This window comes from Alosa sapidissima, chromosome 15 (genome assembly GCF_018492685.1).
Source record: "Alosa sapidissima isolate fAloSap1 chromosome 15, fAloSap1.pri, whole genome shotgun sequence".
Lineage (NCBI taxonomy): Eukaryota > Metazoa > Chordata > Actinopteri > Clupeiformes > Clupeidae > Alosa > Alosa sapidissima.
Genome location: NC_055971.1, coordinates 20,431,464 through 20,437,362, shown reverse-complemented (window position 1 = coordinate 20,437,362; position 5,899 = coordinate 20,431,464). Strand labels below are relative to the sequence as shown.

The following is a 5,899-nucleotide window of genomic DNA, read 5'->3' as shown; positions in this document are numbered from 1 at the left end:
ACGCCGAGGACCATGTAAGAAAACTACAGTGACTAAAACACTAGCACTTAACCAGTGGAGGGCGCGCCAGCTTTTCACTCACCTAGGGTCTCGCATGCCTTTAAGTCTTTTGCAAACTTAAGCAGGACTAACAAATTATTGTGTAGAATAAAGGTTATTATTATTAATATTACACTAAAATAATCATTATTACATTTTTATGATTATTATACTTTTGTTATACAATAAAGGTGTTATCTTGTATTCATGGGTTTCATCAGGTCCCTTTCCACAGGTGTATAAAATCAAATGTCCTGTCAAATCCAAATCCAAAGCTCCACCTGCCAAGAAGCAACGCCAAGTTGGGGATGCTGATGAGAGTCTTAGCTCCACCTTCAGTGATTTGTGATTCCAGCGCTTCAACGCTCATCTTGGAAACATCACCCAGGACGAGTACTCCAAAAAGGGCCAACCAAGTATACCAACAGGGGGACAGTGAAGATGAGTCATTCACACTCACAGGTATTTTACATTTCACTTGCATGTAAAACTATTCAGATTAAGTGTTTCAGGTAATATAGTTAAAGTGGTAGGTTGCATTTTATTGTACTACAGTCTGACTGCACTGCAGTCTTTTGTTTCCTTGATTTTCAACCAGCATGCCATCAAAGGCCATTAGCTGTAATGTGGAAAATTATCTATTGACCAATGACCATTAGTCTCATAAAAGAATCTTCACTGTCGATCAAAAGTTTATGACCACTTTAAATTCTCTTGTTATCAATAGAAACACACATAAGAGTATCCTTCAGGAAATGCATCAAACAGTTGTAAACAGTACATGATGACAGTCAGTAAGAAATAATGATTAGAAAATAAATTATGACTGTACTCCAGTCTTAGCCTTCACCAAAAAAGCCACCTTTTGCAGCAATTACAGCCAGGCAGATCTCTGATGGTCCCAACCCTCATGCTGCCTCCACTGTGCTTGACAGATGATGTGAAGTATCTGTCTAACATCTGAGTTGGTAAAACAGGATTTGTATAGTGTGAAAAGTGAAGGAGGAAGGCTACCATATCCATGCCATGCTATATACCCTGGGCCAGTTTTATCTATTTCTTGTCCCCTAATCAAATGATGTCCACAGGGTATAGCATGGTGAGGGTAAGGTAGCCTTTCTTCAAGACCACTTTTCACTCTTTATAAATCTCCTATTTTACTACCACGTCTTATGTTGGACCTATACTTCATGCCATCTGTCAAGCACGGTGGAGACAGTGTGGACGTCTGGGACCATTAGATTAACTTGGAATACTGACGGCAAGAATACCCAATGCCTGCCAGGCTGTAATTGCTACAAAAGGTGGCTTGTTTTTGATGAAGGCCACTTTGACATACAAAGTGATAATTGCCATTAAAATCAGTATTTCTTACTCTGACAGTGTTGTCATCGTCCTGACAATGTTTACATCTATTCGCTCCATTTCCTATGCTCAATGATCTCATGTGTGTTTCCATTAAAAACAATAGAATTTAAAGTGATCACAAACTTTTGACCAGCTGTGTATGTTTGTGGTAAGCAGCCATTCCAGTGAAATACAATGGAAGGCCTGTATTCTCCAGTGAAAGCCCACCATTGGTCTAGTTGAACTGGCTCTGTGATGGCAAAAGTGAGTGCTTCTGCTTTACTGTGATGTTTACTGTGTGTTTGTTTCTCTATTCTTTGCAGTTCCTGAGCCTATGGATAGTGAGAAGGTGCAGGTGCGGCATTATAGCACACTGCAAACAATGTTTAAGTCAAAGAAGCCTAAGAGCTGCTGTCTCACAACTGCTCAACCTAGAGTTTCCAGCTCGTAGAAAGTTTATTGATTCGGATACCATCAGAGAGCAAGATAGGCCTGCCAAGATACTTGAGGCCTACCCTTGCTTCCGGGATCTTGACCATGTAAGACAACCTTTTCGGCTGTACAACTTTCATCTCTCTCCCCCTCTTTCTCTCACATCCCTCTTTCTGTCACCCACTCCCCCCAACCTCTCTCTTTGTCTCTCAGCCCCCTCTCAACTCACTTTCCCTCTTTCTCTCCATCTCTGTCCACTCTCCCTCTTTCTCTATCTTTCACATGTTTGCTCTCTCTCCATCTCTTTCTATCTCTCTGTCCCTTTCCTCTTTATCTTTCTCTTACTCTCTTTCTCCTTCATGTCTCTCTCCCGCCCCTTTCTCTTTCTTTTCATCTCTCATCTCTCTCTCTTGCTCTTTTGCTTTCTGTCACTCTCCCTCCCCTTTCTTTAATTCCTCCCCCATTCTCCTTTGTCGTTATCTTATCTCATCCCTCTTTTTCACTTTGTCCCTCTTTCTTCCTCTCTCCTTTATCCCTCTCTCTCTCTTGCCTCTTTCTCTCATCTTCCTATCCTCTCTTATTGTTATTAAACTATTAAAACAGTCATTCATTTTCTTTGTCGTTTCCTTTCCATTTCAGATCATAGACGAGTTTCGTCGAATTGTTGAAATGGACAACATTGACTTCTTCAAAGACTTGAGAGATGGATGGGATTCATTCTACAGTACATAATTGACAGATATTGAAATTTGTCTAAAATCTCACTTTTTTCCTGACCCCCAACCTTAAATGAAAACTAAGAAAATCTGAAAAGTACGAAAAAATCAAACCAAATTTTTTTTTCACTTTTTTTCCCATAGCTCATGCATTTCACATGTCTAGACATGAAATAAAAAATAATTTGGACAATGTCTGACAGATTTTGAACTTTGTAAAAACAAACTTTCTCTCATCCAGACCGCGAAAACTAAAAAAATCTGAAAAGTAAGAAAAAAATCAGACCAATTTTTTTTTCATTTTTGTTGCCATAGTTAACGCATTTCACATGTCTAGATGTGAAAAAAAATAATTTGGACAATAATTGACAGATTTTGAAATTTTTCAAAAATCTGTCTTTTTTCCTGACCCCGAACCTTATATGAAAACTAAGTACTCCAATACTATGGAGTGGTGAAGCGTGTAATGAGGCCCCCCCTGACTATGGACGGCGGTGAGTAATGTGGTGTGGTGGGGTTAGCAATCTGAATATTGAGTTCAGTGTTTATTTCTCATCTGATTTTTGTTTTTCTTTTGATTTAGTTGAACATGCCATCGCCGTCTTCACCGCTTTACCACAGCTCTTTCCCTCACAGTAAACAAAGGCACGCAGCCAAATCGAGGCAATCTTCCATGTTTTAACAGTGAGTCAGACATGACTCATGTTTCCTTTGTAAGGACTGGTGTACACTAGGGTTGCAAAATTTCGGGAATTTTCAAAGTTGTTAACTTTCCATGGGAATTAACGGGAATATATGGAAATAAACTGGGAATTTTTAATATGGCAAGTTAGTCTATAACAGGGAACTTAAATGTAGTGGGCAAAACCCCATCTTGCAGCATAATATTAGTTAAAACAACCTGATTTAATGCAATTTCAGTCAAATTTCTACCCTGCACATATGTCAATCCCATGCACACAGCAATCAGCATAGGCTACTAGACATAAAGGAAACCTATGGTGTGTTCATGTGCATGGGGAAAATAAATTCCCAGTGAAAATGTCATCTAGTGTGGGAATAACTGATGTGAAACTGGGGGAAGTTTGCAAACAGAGTTGCCCAGTTATTGGCTTGTCGTCACTTTTGTCATTCAAATGGGTGTACGTCATTTTGCATAAACTGTAATGGGACGATTAATCTGTCTGATTAAGCTTGACAATTTATATATAACTTAAATAATCTATAAGGTTTGGTTAGGGTGGTATGTTGTGTCATTGTATTTTTTTTTTTTTTTTTTTTACCATTTTCTGGGATTTTAACTGAACAAACTGATAGTCAGTTAATGTTCCAACCAATCGGATTTTGTTGTTGACTGGCGTGGTTTATCTTGGGCAGTTCAGAGGTTTCAGTGTTGCTAGTTTAAGGCGCTAGTAAAACATAGGCGGAGAATGGGATTCCCGCTAGCATGGTAGCTAGCTTTGTATGCTAAGCTAAGTGAAAATACGAACAAACAAATCATATTGCTTATTACGAAACAAAATGTTAATGTTTGTATATGAAACAGTATGAATTACCAAAAATTCCCATAATTTCCTTTAATTCCATGAAAGTTTCCAATTTGGAATATTCCCAATATTCCCCAGCTTAACTTCCCATGAAAAGTTTTTTCCGCCCCTTTGCAACCCTAGTGTACACACATACAAACATGCTCACAAACTGAGAGGCTAACACATCAATTGCATGTAAACCAGCAGGAGCGCTTTAAAACAAACATGAGTGAAACAGCAGTCATGTTTGATTTTGTCCACTTTGTCTTTGCAGCCCTCAGAGAACCCGGACACTTTCCTGCGCACTCAAAGCATATCCAGTTGTCCTGTTAGGAGAAGAAAACTGCCTTCTCGCCGTTGGAGCAACAACATTGTGCACATTTCCGCGCGAGAAATTTCATGAAACGATCCTGTACCTCATGGGCTGCTACTACATTTTCCACCTACGTTACCCAAAGACTATCTGCACACTACTCTCTGTGATACAGACTGAAGTTGTCGGAGACACACTCCATGATGGCGATGTCACCCCTTCCTACAAGAAGGCCATTGGAGAGTGGAAGGCCTTGAATGAACAGGTTTCACATGTCCAACTTCCTCTTTCTTTCTCTCCCTCTTTCCCCTTATTCTCTCCCTCTCTTACTTTTTCTCTTTCATCTCTCTCTCTCCCCCTCTTTCTCTCACATCCCTCTTTCTGTCACCCACTCCCCCCAACCTCTCTCTCTTTGTCTCTCAGCCCCCTCTCAACTCACTTTCCCTCTTTCTCTCTGTCCACTCTCCCTCTTTCTCTATGTTTCACCTGTTCACTCTCTCTAACTTTCTATCTTTCTGTCCCATCTCTTTCCCTCCCCTTTCTCTCTTCCTCCTTCATCTCTATCCTTTTATTTCTCTGCCTTCTCTTCTCCCTCATCTTTCTCCATCTCTCCCCCTCTATCTTTCTCTCTCCCTCCCTTTCTCTCTCATTCCTCCTCCCCCAGCCTAATTGAGCATCATGGAGATTTTTATTTTATATTTGTTGTTTGCAACATGTTTGCAGCCCAAGCATAAAAACCTGTTGTGTTGGTTTGTGACTCGTAATTCAGCAATAAACACTTTTGAACTGCATTTATGGTAGCCCATATTGTCTTATTTCAAGATAGCTTTACTTATCGTGTTCTCAATACAAGAAAAAAAAAATCTCAGTGTAAGCATCATAAGTTATTTCTACAGGCTAATATGAAGCAAAACACACTTATTTACAGTTTTTTGATTTAAGACTTATTGTCTACTATAAGCAAATATTCCTTCCTTCCAGTTATTGAATATGAGCTATATGGCCTTATTTTGAGTTAAAGGTTTGCCTAGTTTTAAGAATGCAGGTAGCAAGAATTTCTTACTAACTTTGAGAATTCTTACCAAGAAAAAAATGCTTACCCCATTGGCAGATTTTTTTGGCTTGAAATGCATGATTTTAACCTCATTTTAGGGATTATTTTTCTTGTTTCAAGTGGGGCATTTTTTGCAGTGTTGATGTAAGTAATCAACTCAATACTGTGTAGGCGCATGAATAGGGTATATTTAGGTCTTTTTCTAAACTTTCCCCTATTTGGATTCTTTGGGGCTTTTTTTCCCTTACTCAGGACATATTGAGGATACAAAATCAGTTTTCTTCTGTTGCAATTTGTTCAACGTTGACCCCTATTTTGGCTTAAAATGACTGGACTATATTGTACCCTTCATTATTTCACTTGGAGTGGGAACCCTGGAAATGGTACCAGTACAGGAAATCAATTTTCTGAACCCAACGAGAGCGACTTATGAGAACGAGCCTTCACAGAGGGACACACACACAAAAAC

The 5,899-nt window shown here is 39.3% G+C and overlaps 1 long non-coding RNA gene across 1 annotated transcript; it reads left to right on the top strand.

Annotated features, from left to right (window-relative positions):
• Nucleotides 1-2,869: 2,869 nt before the first annotated feature.
• LOC121683187 lies at nucleotides 2,870-5,382 on the top strand. The gene is made up of 3 exons (XR_006022692.1): nucleotides 2,870-3,028; nucleotides 3,118-3,218; nucleotides 4,338-5,382. It is a non-coding gene; the product is annotated as an uncharacterized LOC121683187 (long non-coding RNA).
• The last annotated feature ends 517 nt before the right edge of the window (nucleotides 5,383-5,899 follow it).